General features: G+C 30.1%; 3 non-coding genes across 3 annotated transcripts; 1 reads left to right on the top strand and 2 right to left on the bottom strand.

Moving 5' to 3' along the window:
• Nucleotides 1–9,849: 9,849 nt before the first annotated feature.
• On the top strand, nt 9,850–9,921 carry TRNAE-UUC (transfer RNA glutamic acid (anticodon UUC)). Its single transcript has one exon. It is a non-coding gene; the product is annotated as a tRNA-Glu (tRNA).
• Nucleotides 9,922–11,740: 1,819 nt separating this feature from the next.
• Nucleotides 11,741–11,811, bottom strand: TRNAG-GCC (transfer RNA glycine (anticodon GCC)). The gene has a single exon. It is a non-coding gene; the product is annotated as a tRNA-Gly (tRNA).
• A 642-nt stretch (nt 11,812–12,453) lies between these two features.
• Nucleotides 12,454–12,525, bottom strand: TRNAD-GUC (transfer RNA aspartic acid (anticodon GUC)). The gene has a single exon. It is a non-coding gene; the product is annotated as a tRNA-Asp (tRNA).
• Nucleotides 12,526–17,011: the final 4,486 nt, after the last annotated feature.

The raw sequence follows: 17,011 nt of genomic DNA, 5'->3' as shown, positions 1-17,011 counted from the left end.
CTACAAAAAAAAATAAATTTAAATATCACAATGTCAAAGCCGTCCGGATGTCATATCCCGGAAAGACGGAATTTCATTATAACTTTACGAATCTTCCGAATACTCAAATTTGGACGGACACATTGAAGGACTGTAATATAAAAAAAAAAAGTTTACCACTGTTTCAATGTAAAAACATTTAAATCCATAATACCGTAATTTGTTAATTAATAACGGTTATTTAAATTGTTCAGTGGACTTATAAGTTACCCGGTATAAGATTTTAATTTTAATCGTACAACAATAAAAAAAAAAATAATCGATGGTAAATCGAATGACGGATAATCGAGTTTATTAAGAAAAATTTATTTTCCCTTTTATTTTAAAGAACGGTTAGCACACCTTATCACTAGTGTTATACAGCATCACATAACACGAAAAACTGGTTCAAATGAATATTATATTTATATTCAAGCAGCGTGTCTAATTCAATTCATGATAATTCGTAGATCCAGTCTTCCCTTCCCGTCTACCGTGTGATTCGCACGATGCAAGCTCCTTTTATTTATCTCAGCTTCTTGAATTCTCTTCTCTCTCACCTGCTTCAAATTACGGTTTACCGTTTCCAACTTGACAACCGACATTCAGTGAAGCCAGTTATACAAACAACCAACCTTTCTTTTCGTCTCATTATATACTTTACAGTTCCTTTACACGTCTACTCTTCTTCTCATAGTTAAATATATGGAAGATATTAAATTAATATAATCGATCGCAGATTTATTATAAAAATAAAATATACAATTTCATCATTTACTTAATACCAACAGCAAACAGGTTAATTCTAAATGTTTATATGTTTTATATATGTTCTGGAATGTTCCACAAAAGATGACGACTCTAATGTTTACATTAATATATCTTTAAAACAAAAAGATCGTTGGAATTTATAATTATCTCGGAGAAAAATCGATAAATTACTTTTATTTATTATCCAAGTATAATTATTACTGAAGAGAGGAAAAAGTTTAGAATCTTTTTTTTAATGTAAAACTTAAACATTAAAAAAATAGGTAATGAAGCGTTTTCATATAAATCCATTGAATTTTGGTAAAAAAAAAACAATTTTTTTAATACAATCTTTTTCCTCGGAACGGTGGATCATTTGAATATCTATATGGATTTTTTCTTAACTGTAATAATAAGCCGTCATTGAGAGCTTTTCAATAACATATCATAAGTGGTACATATTTTCATCGGTTCCAGGGTTACAGCCAAATAAAAGTAATTAATAAAATATTTGGATCTTGCAAGGAGAAGGCACATTGGTTCCAATCAGACTTCATCCTTTTTTCTTTACCTTTTTTTTTGTTTAATTCAAATATATTGATTTATTAATAATTATTAACCTCTGATTGTAAAAAAAATTACGATAAATAATAATTTCAATAATAACAATAAAAAAAATTAAAAATATCAGAGGTTTTAGTGAAATACAATTTTATGTACTTTTCATTTTCAGAAAATGTATATGTGTAATTTAGTAGGCGTACAAGCAAATCATGTGGTATCCACATCAGATTTTTTGTACATTATTAATAGGTAGGTCTGCTATTACTGGAATAAAAAAAAGAACTGAATAACATTTGCTGGACGGTTCAAAGGAAATAATATTAAACTCCGTCCAACGTCGAAAAATACATAATTAATTACATTATTACAAAAAAAAAAAATAAGTGATTAAATTCTTGTTAATAAATAAAAATACTTATAAACAGTGGCAGCTCGTAGCTTAAAATTTGTAGGGGTGCTGCTTCAGGAAATGTTTTTCTGGGTATTTTCAAGGTCATGGTTACAGTTTTCTGTAAAATAAAAGAACTGAAAAAAATGAATCAAATAGAAGAGCTGGAAGCAGGATAATAATCTAATTCTAAACTTTATCACATTCAAGAATATCGTACACGGTTTTTAAGTAAAACACACGCGGAGAAAAAAAAACTTATCTTCCACCAACATGCTAGAACGACAGTGCTCTCTCTCCCTCGAAGTCTCGCGTGCAGCTTCCTATGTGCGCATGCGCACAACAACCAAACACCACGCCGCTGAAAATGAAGTGCACAGTTCCATACAAAGATTTTTGTATCTTTTTCGTAAACTGGGAGATGGCTACTGACATTAAGCTTAAGGATTATGTATTGTACAAGTATAAAGAAAGAATTAAAGAAAAAGGACTCATTATATTAAATGTTATTTATAATATCGAATGGAAATACGGGTGCTGCAGTTCCACAGTCCCTATACGCGAGCCGCCACAGATGATAAAAAGCAAGTGAATATATTAAATATACAGAATATATTAAATATATAAAAAAAGAGATTTTCCAAATATTAATGGAAATTACTTGTGAACATTTTTATTAGACGTTAAACGGGTGCAAAAATATATACTTTCTTGATAGATTATTTAAAAAATCATAAAAAAATAATCTCCACTATTAAAAAGATTGAATATGTATGTGTGCGCGCGCGTGGGTGTTGTTAATGCTAATACAAAATCGAGCATTAATAGAGTCAGGGGTTTAGCTTTTGGCTTACGCTGACGACTTGGCAGTACTCATTCAGGCCAAAACAATTGATGAGGTAAAGGATAAGGCAAATTCAGCACTCGCAATAGTCGATAGATGGCTGCATTCAAGAGGACTACAGCTCTCGGTGGATAAGTGCAAATATATCAAATTTACCGGTAGAAGGGTGTTGGAACCAGTGGATATATATATATATAGCAGGTAATAACATTGCTGAAGTTCAGGTATTGAGATACTTGGGAGTTACTCTGCAAAGAAATTGTCGTTTCACTGAACATGTGTTGAACGTCTGTCATAGCGCAGAGAAAACGATTAAAAGCTTGAACGTTATTATGTCAAAGCACAGAGCTCCTAGGGTATCAAAAAGGAGACTACTTGCAACAACCGTAGTCTTATCGATTTTGTATGCGGTTCCTGCATGGTGGCCCGCTATGACTATTAACAGGAACAAGGACAGATTAAAAAAGATACACAGGAGAGTAAAAAGTACACAGGAAGGTAGCATCCGCTTACAGAACGGTCTCGTATGAGGCCCTCTGTGTGCTTTCTGGTGTGCCCCCTATTGATCTCATTGCTAGACACAGGGTTGAGAGGTTTTTAGGACGTGTGGATAATGAAGTCAGACAAGATATTAATAATATATGGCAGGAAAGATGGCTGCAGGTTGGGGTAGCCAGATGGACCAGATCCTTGATTCCTGATATAGTTAGATGGGCAGGCAGACGCCACGGAGAAATAGATTACCATGTCACACAGTTTTTAACTGGCCATGGCTGCTTTAATGAATACCTCCAAAAAGTTGGCAAAAGAGATCAACCTACGTGCATGTATTGTAACGAACGTGACGATGTAGAGCATACTTTCCTGAATTTCCAAAAATGGCAAATGCTAAGATACAATGCTGGTATTGACGGAAAGACTCCGACAGAGATAATAGATCATATGCTCAGTAGGGTAGAGAATTGGAGAAAGGTTGTAGAGTTCATAAGGTCAGTCCTTAAACAAAAAATTACAGATGAAAGGAATATGGGTTTTTAGATTGTAGTTTGGGTGGACAGCGTCAGCGGTGAGAGCCAGCATGCTGAGGTGTGCTGGTTTCGATGAGCCGCTGAGGACTCCTTGGGTTGACTGTCAGGTTTTCTTAACTAAGTTAAAAAAGGGAAAAAAAATCTCAAAAGAGCCAACCGGTAGGCCTGACCTGCCATGCCGGTATATAGCCGGTAGGTGGGGAGGGCCTATTAGAGTAACGGACACTCCCCTGGGTGGCGTAATACCATCAAGTCGGTCCGGCCCGGGAGTAGAGAAGTTAAAAAAATAAAAATAAAAAAATTTAGTCATTGGCATAAAAACCGAGTCCCGGCTCCCGGAGTGGGGACCCAGGGACGGCATACCCGGGCCTGGTGTATACTACTATGGGGGTTTGAGGCGGGCGCAAAGTGAGGTCCGAATGGGGGGCCGGGACGTGGAAGCCCGTTAGAGTAAAAGACACTCCTCTGACTGTGCAATACTTAACTGCAAGATCCGGCCCGGGGGAGAAGAAGAAAAAGAGAAAATAAAATACAAAATCGAGCAAAACAAATGTTATATTCTAATAGAGAATCAAAAATCATCTAACGACACTGATTTCCTCTTTCTACCAAACTTAACAGTTTTCGAAGTAATCGAGCTCAAAGGTCAAATAAAATTATTCTTAAATAATTCGAACTGAATATGGAGACAACCGCTCCAAAAGTGCATCTTATCTATTTATATATGTAAAAAATAGTAAGTAGTATACTTTTAATTAGACATAATGTAACGTTACGGTAACACCGTAATGGGAGTGTACAATCCGTTATGAATCACAAGTCGCTCCTACAAAATGACATATCCATATTCAAGAATGACAAGCTTCTGATGTTAGGCGAACTAACGAAAATCCAGAGTAAATAGTAAATTGGTTTCCCATTTACTACTACTACGTTGATCCGAATTCACGATTGCTTATCAGCACGCCAACTTTACTACCATAAAGCAGACCTCCTACGCTTGACACCATCACTAGAACTAGCTGTATAATCATATCACTAATCTCAGAGAAAGTGATTCTGCGTGGTATCTATCGAACCTCAAGTTCTTTACTTGTGTTAAAGCTACCAAAAAAATAGGAATAATTAATCTACACCAACAGACTAATATGTAAATGCGAACGTTTGTGGCGGTTCTGTCCATTTGCAGCATCACGCGAGGACCAACCGACCGATTGCTTTCAAATTTTCAGGATACATTCGTAGTGAAGGTTAAAAGCCAGATAGGTTTTAAGTCATAGATCGAGGCCCTACCCTCCTTGGGGGTGAAGTTGTGAATATTTCCTCTGGGGCGACGACCTAATACCGTTATCGATTTCATTTTTCGAATCAAAAAATAAAAAGGCATAGTAGACTATGCTTCCAATTTGCAGCTCTCTACCTTTACTTTAGAACCAGGTACAACCTCAATATAATACTATAATAAAAACTCGATACGTTATCTATAAATCGCAGAATTTATTAAAAGGTGCTTTATTACTATAATTTAAAATTACAATTTTTACTTCCTTGTACGAAGTAAAGGAAATATTGTGATCTCGAAAAATTTCGGTTTTCAGATTTCAACGGAAATCACCAATCCCTGAATCCGCATTGACTAGTTTCGGCGTGACGTCTGTACGTACGTATGTATCTCGCATAACTCAAAAACGATTAGCCGTAGGATGTTGAAATTTTGGATTTAGGACTATTGTAACGTCTAGTTGTACACCTCCCCTTTTGATTGCAATCGACTGAACCAAAAGTGTGTAAAAAAGCCCAAAATCCAAACAAATCTGAATTTGGACCTTTTCTTACTGCAGTACTAAGTCCTCATTGAGAGCTTTTCAACGATATATCATAAGTGGTACTTATTTTCATTGGTTCCACAGTTATAGCCAAATAAACCTTTAATTAATGAAATATTTGGATCAAGGAGAAGGCACATCGGTTCGAATCAGACTTCATCTTTTTTTTAGCTTCTTTTTAATTTAAATATATTGATTTATTAAGAATTATTAACCTCCGATTGTAAAAAATGTTTTACGATAAATAATAATTCAATAATAACAATAAAAAAAAATATGAAAAAATATCAGAATTTATTAGTGAAATAACATTTTTATGTACTTTTAAAAATGTGAATATGTAATTTAATAGGCGTACAAGGAAGTCATGTGATGTCCACATCAGATTTTTACATTTATTCATATTAACATTTAATTACGCTGTTGTAGAATTATTTTTATATAAATCACTATTAGATACGAGCATACCGTTAATTTAAAAATATTGTTCATAGCTAGCCAACAATTTATACGAGATATAAAATTAATTTTTATTTTGTACTTTTTCTTTCTTTCAAGAAATAAGAGTTAATAAAATTATTTATAAAACAAAGTATTTATATTGCAGTACATTCAATAATTTAAATTAATGTAGTCTTATAGTCAAAAACATTTCACTAGAAATTATCTGCTTATTTTATTTCATTAAATATTTATTTTATTTAAGTTTAATAATACAAATTATGTTATGAATATACAAATTTTAACCATTTATTTTATTTCATTTTAATTTCGATTCTACTATTTAAATGCACAACTGTAAATTTTATAATTAATCGACTATTCCTGATGATGGACGAATAAAATCCGAAAGCCCTTGAATAATTTAACAGTCATTATTATTGGTAAGTTGAACCTTTATTGTTTTTATAGTTTTATTTTTCTATGTATGGAAACTTATGGGACACCTTGTACATAGAAATATACAAAAAAACGGGGTTTTTGTATTACAGTTACTAAACTGCGGACAAAAATAAATTTTAAAAAAATAATAAAAATTACATCTTTAGCAAGCAATTTTATAAAGCATTACAAAAAAAAAAAATGTATAAATTCTATCTTGGTAAAACGGATATTAAGCTTAATCAAAAAAGGTCGTTGACATAAATTCAGCTGAAACTAAAATGCAACAAAGGCAGCGTTAGTAATAGAAAAAAATCTGATCTGGGCACCACATGACTTCCTTGTACGCCTATTAAATTACATATACACATCTTTTTTTTAAATGAAACGTACATAAAATTTTATTTGATTAATAACTTCTGATATATTTTCTTTTTTTGTTGTTATTATTGAATTATTTATTATTTATTGTGAAAACGTTTTTACAATCGGAGGTTAATAATTATTAATAAATCAATAAATTTAAATAAAAAAGAAGATGAAGTCTGGTTCAAACCGATGTGCCTTCCCCTTTAAGAGAGAAATATTTCATTAATTAAAATTTTATTTGTCTATAACTCTGGAGCCAATGAAAATAAATACCACTTATGATACGTATATCGTTTAAAAGCTCTCAATGGGAGCTTATTACTACAGTTAAGAAAAAATCCAAATTCTTTGCACAACTGGATGTTGTAACCACTGAAATATTTATTTCAGTGGTTACAACAGCTCTAAATCCAAAATGTCAACATCCTACGGCTAATCGTTTTTGAGTTATGTGAGATACGTAAGTACGTACGGACGTCACAAAACTAGTCAAAATTGATTCAGAGATGTCAAAATGAATATTTCCGTTGAAATCTGAAAACCGAAATTTTTCACGATAACAATAATTCCTTTACTTCCTACAAAGAAGTAAACATGTTTAAAAAAGTAGAAAAAGTTTTTTTGTACATCTGATTAAGTTCACCTAAAAAGAATCATTCATGATAGCATAACTGGATCTCAAGTGGGATAAACAGCACTTAAATAAATGAGATATTTCTATTATATTGGAACATAACCTTAGATAATTACATCCTTAGAAATAAAATGATTTAAAAATCATATCATAATACTGTACCCAATACGACAGCTGTTTATTCAAACAATTGATCGAGATGAAATCCGATTAAAATTACGTCATAATTTTTCTACAATACATCAGATGTTTTTCGACCGATTTTAAAAAATAAGGTGTCATTTTTTTCAATGGAAAGACTAACATTTTCACTAATAAAAACGATTCTGATAAAACTGATTACCAAGATGTAAAAAATTAAATAATGACATAGCGCCAATTTAAAATTTAAGAAAGTCCTTACCTCGTAATTTTTTATTTATTAGAAAAAGCTATTGTAATCATGTTGCCAAGTATTATGCTGATTCCACCATCCGATCTTGAGATGTAAATATTTCTTTAAAAACGACAAATTGGCGAACAGATGGAATACAAAAGGAAAATATTCATTTTTTCCCACAGGAAATATTTTTTTCATTTTGATGCATAGGATCTGAAAATGAAAATAAGTACACATTTTTGTTACGCCGGTTTAGAGTTAAATTAATATATATATAAACTGTCTGAATGGTACTAATATAAAAAAGTGGACGAGATTAAAATGCAGGAAATTATATTCTCGTTTGAGCACAAACTCACGCTAACATTTTTCATTATAATTCAGCCGTTTGAAATACGATTTGAAAGGTGAAAAACCCAATTAAACAATTAAAATTTATCTAATGAACAACTACTGCTTACACCTTTACCTAGAGATGTAGTGAGTGAAAAAAAATATATATACAGCCGCCATTTTAATTTCCCATAATTATTTATTTCATAGCCTACCGGGCTGGTCTAATGGTTAACTCGTCGTCGCAAATCAGTTGTTTAACAGCTAATTTCGAAGTCAAAGGTTTTGAGATTGAAATGCTAGTAAAAGTTAGTCGCTTTTATACGGATCTTCATACTAGACAGTGGTTAACGGTGTACTCTGGTGATTGGGGTTCAATTAACCAAACGTCTCAGAAATAGTCGGCCTGAGTTAGACTACACTTCTTTTACATGTCATACATATCATTCTTATCTCATAGGCTGTGGGGGGAGAGTTGCTTTTCGTTCACTAGTTATAGAGACTGCAACGTACATATTATAAAAAAGTAATCTATTTCGTAAAAAAATATTCCAAACTTCGTTAAAATAATTCAATCCCTTCTGGAGTTATAAATTTTTACTTAAAAGAAAAACACAAAATGGCAAATAAATGGTTAAAAAGAGGTTTCTGTACATATATTAGCTTATACGAAATTTCTTTCTTGTACTTTTTTTCTGGGGACAAAACGAAGTATCGCTTTCTTGAACCGGTATAATATTTGGCGGTAGGGTGAATGAAATATAACTTTTAATTAGGTTTGAATCTTCCCGTGCTTCTTTGGAGTCGATTTTTTGGATAAGAAAAGGAAAAGATGAGCTATTTTTTTAAAAATGGGCGTTGTGCATTCCAGTTGTAAACGGTTAGCTAAAGTATCTAAATTAAGGAGAACGATGAGAAAAGATGAATTATTTGATAGCAAGGGCATATTTCTAGATTTTTTTCGCACTTTTCACACGGACGTCAAATGAAACGAAGGCAAAAATAGGTAACTTTTCTTTATTGTTTTTCTTAGAATGCTAAAGGGCACAAAGGTCTAATGTCCACGATAGCTGATGCTAATAAAAAAATAAATTAATTCAGAAAAGAAAAAAAGAGAGAAACCAAAAACTGAACCGATAAGTAAAAGTATATAATGAAGTACGACAAAAGAATTCAATTCAATGAACTGAAACAATAACTTCATTCGGTGTTATTCATTTCGGCGTAATTTGCTGTTGGGCTATAATTTAAATTCTTTATTAACGGTTCTGATTCTGTGCTCAAAGCAATGACTAAAAATAAATTCATCAACCAATCTATTTCTGGGTGGGTTGTACAACAAATCCGATATATTAAAAAAAGCATTAGTCTAAATTTTAAATAAATTAAAAATAAAATAACATTGTATTTTTTTTTAATATGGACTACAATTTGCAAAAAAGAGACGTTAAAAGAAATTTAGAGGAAGCCTAGTCAAAGTATTATATGTTAAAAGTATAAAAGAAAAACATTTAAAACGTAACTAAAATTAATTCTATCATAAATTACACAGACAAAATATAAAGAAAAAAAAATAGTTCAGATCAGAATGAATTTTTATTGCATCCAAGTAAAATAAATATTTTACATCTCAGGAACGGTCGACCTGAGACTGTACAAGACTATACACATTTACATTTTCATCCTCCTCTGAAGTAATATCTTATTACGGTGGTTCCGGCTAAAACAGAAACAAGATGTAAAATACTTTAATTACGCTTGTTCTCTGACAAATAAAACAAAAACACATACCTCAAATATATTTAAAAGGATAATTCGGCAAACAAGAAATGGCTCCCATGTGGTCTAGTGGCTAGGATACCTGGCTTTCACCCAGGAGGCCCGGGTTCGATTCCCGGCATGGGAATGTTTTTTTTCGTTTTTTTTTACGGCAGTAAAATTAGGAAAAATTCTCAAGTTTATATATATATATATATATATATATATATAAAAGAAGCTTTCTTTCCTTACTAATAATAATTATATTATTATTTATGGGCGTTTACCAAACATATAATTTTAGTTTAGACAAAAACAAAATACGTAAGAAACAATACATTTAATGCACAAACGAAAAGCACTAAGGAGATTGTAAAACAAAAAATGAAAAGACTCCAAAAAACAAAAAAAGTGTAAAATTTACTCCACTACTCATAAAATTTAATAAAGAAAATAAGTTACGGAACTCACAAGAAAAACAAATATGATCATTATTTTTTTTTTTTTTAGTTAATACTTACGAAGTCTAGATGGAAATTCAGCGCAAATTTTTCGAGGCCCTTACGTAATTGCGTCCTATGCTATGTATATTAGTATCGAATAACAAAAACCTAAGCATGAGAATAGCGAGGAACCAATACCGACTAATAATACTAGTCTAAGAAGGCTTCGACGGACCTTCCGACAAACTTCAATAACAACTCGACGAGTTTTCATTTAAAGCCGTAATTATGCATCAAAAAAATATTACTGAATAAATGTGTACATACTTTTCTTTTTCTGTTTAGCCTCCGGAACCACCGTAAGATATATTAAGCTTCAGAGGATGAATGAGTATGATATGTATGAATGTAAACAAAGTATAGTCTTGTACAGTTTTAGGTCACCCGTTTCTGAGAAGTGTGGTTAATTGAAACCAACCACCAAAGAACACCGGTATCCACGCTCTAGTATTCAAATCCGTATAAAAGTAACTGCCTTTACTAGGATTTGAACGTTGGAACTCCCGACTTCGAAATCAGCTGATTTGCGATAACGAGTTCACCATTAGACCAACACGGTGGATTACATGTACATACTAACCATTCTAATGTAACTGGGGCAGTAGTAAAAGATTCCCCTGAATTGGAGGTAAAAGACCAATTTCTTAGAATGTTCGTAAATAAAAAGATAATAAAAAATATGGAGTAAAATTTAAAAACTAATACTGTCTCAATGTATATTTAAATTTAGCCTTTTAGAAGTCGGCACCCAGTCAAGACATGGTAAATTTTTAGTTGTTTTTAAACTGGCACCAACTTCCTAAAGTCAAAATTTAAGAAACAAATAGTAATAACCTTTTTTTAGTTTTCAGTATGAATAAAAAAAAACTTTTTTTAAAATTTATTTTCACTTACAAACAAAAGTTTTAAGAAACGCAAAGGAGTTTCGTGATCTACGCCTTACTAAAGATAAGAGATGCATTTAGAGGAATGAGGCAGTCTGCTACCTGAACGAGAATACCTAAATTTTCTGGATAAAGGGAATAAGTACTCTAAACTTAATAAACGTTTCCTCCTAAGTTCCCAAGTAATTTTTTTCTTTAATTTTGTGTGAAAATATTTGGAATATCAGAAATAGGCTTTTACTTCTTATCTACGCACTTCTACTTATCCCTGTATTATGACTACGCTGTAAAAAACTCAGACTAAGAAAGGATTACGACAAAAAACTATCATCAAAACGTGTAAGTAGACGATGTAATTTTTCATTTAATTACCTTTCACTTATATAAATGTAAATAACTTCATCTGCAAAACAAATAACACAAACACATAATTTTAATCGCACAGGTTTTTCACAAGGTCAAAATTTTATCAATCCGCTAGTTATATGTACAGAATTAAAAATCACTGGAATATTTTTCACTAGATATTTCACTTCACTCAAAAACTACTTTTTGAATATATTTCATGAAATAAAAATTATGCATCGTCCGGGAATCGAACCCGGGCCGCCCGCGTGGCAGGCGAGCATTCTACCACTGAACCAACGATGCTCATAAACTTTGGTGGAGTAAACAATGTACTTAAATATATTTTCAGCAAAAAGCTAAGTAAAGAAATTATATATGGCAGGTAACATTGAGTTCACCATAATGTGGTTATATACTCAGACACAAGTCCGTTATAATTTTTACTGGATCCGATCTCCAGTGTATATTTTAAAACAAAATATATTTCAGCACAACTTCGACCTTGCAGATGCAGTTAATTTGAAAGTGAGGGAATCCATAACTGTTTTTTCAGTAAGAAATCAGTCCCAACTACACCAAAATTAATACTTCTGTAAATAATTTCATTAACTATTATTTAAAAATTTGTATTTTTTGATTCAAGCAATTTTATACATCTACGTATTTTTCTCACTGTATAATTAGAATACGCCTTAATTTTGGTTTTCATGTCATATTTTTATCCTTCTGTCGTAATAGGTTGTACAAATTTCAGTAGAAAGCAAAGTTGCGACTGCTAAACCAAAGATCCCTAGTTACGATAGGGCGGTTTGGGTTTTTCGTGGAAGTTATTAACTCCAAAATCTTTTACTATTAAATTTTTTAGATGTAACATTCTATTATCAAAAAAAAAAATTAATAACTAACATACATTAAAATGATTTCTAAGAAGTGAAAAAAAAAATCCTCCCCGGCGGGGAATCGAACCCCGGTCTCCCGCGTGACAGGCGGGGATACTCGCCACTATACTACCGAGGACTAGACACCGAATTTTAAAAAATATCATATATTAAGTTTATGCAAAGCATTAACCTACCATACAAAAAATGATTGTTATGCATTTTCAATAGATTTATATGTGCTGCTAGACTTACTCCAGCGACACATTTACTTTATATAACATCAAATGAATGTAAATCTGTAGTACCGTTTATTAGTACCATAGTTAAAGTATATATATTCCTAGTTGTTTTAAATTTTTTTTATATAATTCATCCAACATTTGGTTAATTATAATACATTTTTTTTCTATTAAAAAACAACAGGTGAATGAATCTCATATCAGCAATAATTAAATTAATTTAATTACATATTGATCTTAGTAATACTTTATATATATGCCTACATAGATAGATTTTTTATATTGTTGGGATGTCATATGGCTTACTGTACAAAATTCAAACAGCTTAAAATACTAATATATTTTAAAACAAGCCTGTTATCTTAAAACAATTCTCTTATGGTGCAGTCCTTTATTTAAATTTGTATAATTAATTAATCAGTTTTATAAAGGATTAATTCAAGAACAAGAAATATTAACAGTGTCTATGTACTGAATAGGATTTTAAAATATTTTTAACTTATATTCATTACATAAACCAAATTTTATGTTTTATATTGTAAAATTATAAAAATTTCTACCAAGTAAAGAATACAAACATAAAAACACTTATTAAAAAATTAAAATTTTAAAAACAAAAAAATAGCTTGTAAAAATGTTTAAAATATTTATTTTTTTTAAAGTATAAATAACAAGTTTTAAGTAACATATGATTTTATTGTTCAACATAACTACATATTCATTAATTGTTAATAAGAAAACTGTTTTATTACTCTTTTAATTAGGGTAGTAGTGAATTTTTTTAAAAACCTTTTCATTAATAGATTGTGTTTTATGGGGTTCATTTTAAAAGAATTGTTTTTACATTTTTTAAACGATATACATTACTTATATTTTAATTACTTTTTAAAAAGATAAAATAACAAAATGGCAAAGGGCAAAAAGATTAAAAGGAAAGATAAAAAGGGGACAGCAGGTCATGAGAATGATAAAAAAGAAAAAAGTGATGAAGCGGGTGATGTAAATGTGAAAGAACATGAAGAAAGGTATGGTACAACAGTTATAGCGTTTTTTAAAAAGGATGAGCTACAACAAATAAGGAATAAACTGTTAGTAAAAATTTTGGTAAGCAGTTAACATTATTTTGTTTACTGTTGTCTTAAGTTTCAAGTTAATTTATTAACTGTACACATTAAGTTAAATATTTTTGATAAATAACACTACACACACATCTTAACTGTTTATTGATTTGGCTGAGATAAACATTTTTTTTCAAGTTAGCAGGATACTATGAAATATTTATTTTTAATTTAAAATAGTTCAATTAGAATAAAAAGTATTATTAATGTTTATTAGATTCCACAGCCTCCTTCAAAGTAATGTTACCAATGCCAATTATAAGCAATATATCATTTTTATTTATACCCCAATTTATTATTTTGGAGTGAAACTTTTGTATAAAAGTTTTGTATAAATTTTGCCCAATACATGGATGGTCATTTTAAAAATCTTTGTTTTCAATTCACATTGGAAAATTATCTTTTTTTATACATAAAATTTTGTCTTTTTACTCTACCCAATTTTCTTAGTATCTCAAGTAATAATAGAGCAAAGTTTCAACTAATTTTCCAGTACTGCCAAAAGACGTTCTTTTGACAGTAGGTCCCTTATGTCATTGCTGTCTCCCTTTGTCAATCTTCACTTTATCCATTAACTTCATTATTTTTCTTCCTCGTTTCATTTTTCCTTCTACTGACCCTTCTGATGAATTTATTAAGATCTCACCCACATCATTATTAAGATTACCACACATTTATTTTTCCTCTACCCACATGTCCAAATCGGTTTCATCTTTTTATACTTCAGCACAAGTGCTCTTTCTTCTTTAATTCTGTTCATCACTTTCTTATTCCTCAATTCATCAACCAATTTTTATCAATTATTCTCCATATCCACATCTCAAAAGCTTAAATGCTGTGCAACCTTTTCCTCAGTCAATGCTTCACTCCCACACAACAAGACACTTCACTCCATACATAACACTTTGCTAACCTCTTCCCTAAATACTAAGTTCACACTAACATATCAGAGGTTTTTGTTACTTATAATAATAATAAAATTATAAAGGGTGAATGAAGTGAACAAAACATAAAAAGCAGGCTACTCAGCTACTTGTATCTGTTTTAAGTATTAAGAAAAATAAATATATTGGTGTTCCTCTACAGTTTGAACATAACAAAATGAATCTGATTTTTTCATAATTTTTAAAAATGACAATTTGTAAAACAATTGTTTCACACAGCCACTGTTAATAAATTGGACAAATTAAAATTACTTAATAAAATGATTTAACCAACCTTTACCTAGTTCAGCTCTTAAAAAATTCTGCCACAAATTTTTATCCTCTCCTAATTGTCTTAAGACAAATTTATTTCATATTTTATTTACCCACCTAATTTTCAACATTCTCTTTTAAAGGAAATGTTATGATAATATAGTTATACTACTTTGCATATTTTGACAGTGTATTTTCTTAATACTTTCACTACTACCGTTTGTCAAAAAATGCCCTTTGTTTTTGAATTTTGAACAAATAAGTTTTCATATTACAATAATTACTTGGCGGGAGGTTTCATCTGAAATAACTAATTATAAAAAAAAATTACCACACGCTTCAGCAATCTTTTAATTTATTATGTGTTAATTTTTCTTGTAATAACAATTATTATTACAGCCCAAATAGTTGTTTTTGTAAACATTTACTTTATTATTACCGCACTTATCAAATATTTAATGAAATACCTTATCAAAACACAAAAAAAGCCTTTTTCTCCTTCAGTCACAACTGAAAAAATTGCATTTAAAATGTAATAATCTATTCTAAATTTTCTGATAACTATGTTACCAGAGCATTTAAGAGAGCAAGCAGAAAAAGTAATTCACATACTCTCCAATAATATTTAAAAAGTCCAGCAAAATTTCTATATCTATTTTTTTATTTCTTATTTTTTTTATTTATAAAATGAAATGCTGTGTAAATTTCTTTAACCATAATAAATATCTGTGTAAAACTGTATGGATAGGAAAATTGTCTTTCTAAGGATGCAAATATTCCTTTCTGATATTGAATTTTTTCAAACAGAGTTTTATTTATTTTTTGAATACAAAAGTTATTTTTAAAAACAAAACAGCATTTGAATTACAAAATTAAATTAAATAAGGAAATATATATACCAGAGTTGATAAATTTGTAAAATACTGCATTACTAAAGCAATGTATGCATAAGATAAAAGTGCAATTGGAACTGACTTTTTTTTTTCTTTATATAAGAGGTTTTTTTATATTACACCACACAGATTTCATAACATATAAAACTTCACAGATGCTCTGACCAAATTTATTGTAATGCAATTGGATACCTAACTCTTAAAAGGGAAATAGTCACATGCTATTGTTCTTCCTGTATTCCTAATTTCTAAAGAAATGAGATTATATAGTACATAAAGCTTATACAACTATTGGCATTATTATTATCCCTATATATATATATTATTCTTTCCTGTACTTTAAACCATAATTAGACTAATAGCATAACAATTAGTTGGAGGGATAATAATGCAAATAGTTGTATAAGCTTTATAAAAAAACCTCTTATATAAAGAAAAAAAAATTGTCAGTTCTAACTGCACTTTTATCTTACGCATACATTGCTTTAGTAATGCAGTATTTTACAAATATTTCTCAACTCTGGTATATATATTTCCTTAATTTAATTTAATTTTTTAATTCAAATTTCTATTTCTAATATATATATATATTTTATATACTTTGTTAAACAATGTTTTCAAAATGATTATATTTATAAAATTATAAATATAATCTTACCAAACTTAATCTAGGTTTGCTAACCTTGACTAACACGTGAAGTGAGCGTAGGTTAAGTTTGGTTAGATTATAATTGTCCCTTAACAGTAAGTCATAGAAAAATATTTAAGCGTTGAATATGTAACGAAGCATTGTGAGCATATAACAGATTTTGACCTTATATATATATATATATATATAATATGGTAATTTTGAAAGAGACAGGAAATTCTGTAAGTTGTGACACACTAATAAATATTAAAGGCTACAAAAAGAAATTAAATGAACAGCGTCAGACAATAATACTGTCACGTGTTCGCAGCTCGATCAGGATATTGAGAGATAATCAACAATAATAAATGATTAAAAATAATTAGAATAATGACAATAATTAATAAATAAACAATTAATGATTGTAGTAAACACAACCTCAACAATAATAATAATAGTCAATAATAATAATAATAATAAAGTGATTAATACAAAACAGAATTTAAAGTAATCATAAGGATTTATTCACAGGTAGATAAATAATGAAA

This window comes from Lycorma delicatula, chromosome 4 (genome assembly GCF_047948215.1).
Source record: "Lycorma delicatula isolate Av1 chromosome 4, ASM4794821v1, whole genome shotgun sequence".
NCBI classification, from domain to species: domain Eukaryota; kingdom Metazoa; phylum Arthropoda; class Insecta; order Hemiptera; family Fulgoridae; genus Lycorma; species Lycorma delicatula.
This window is presented reverse-complemented; position numbering and strand designations above follow the sequence as displayed.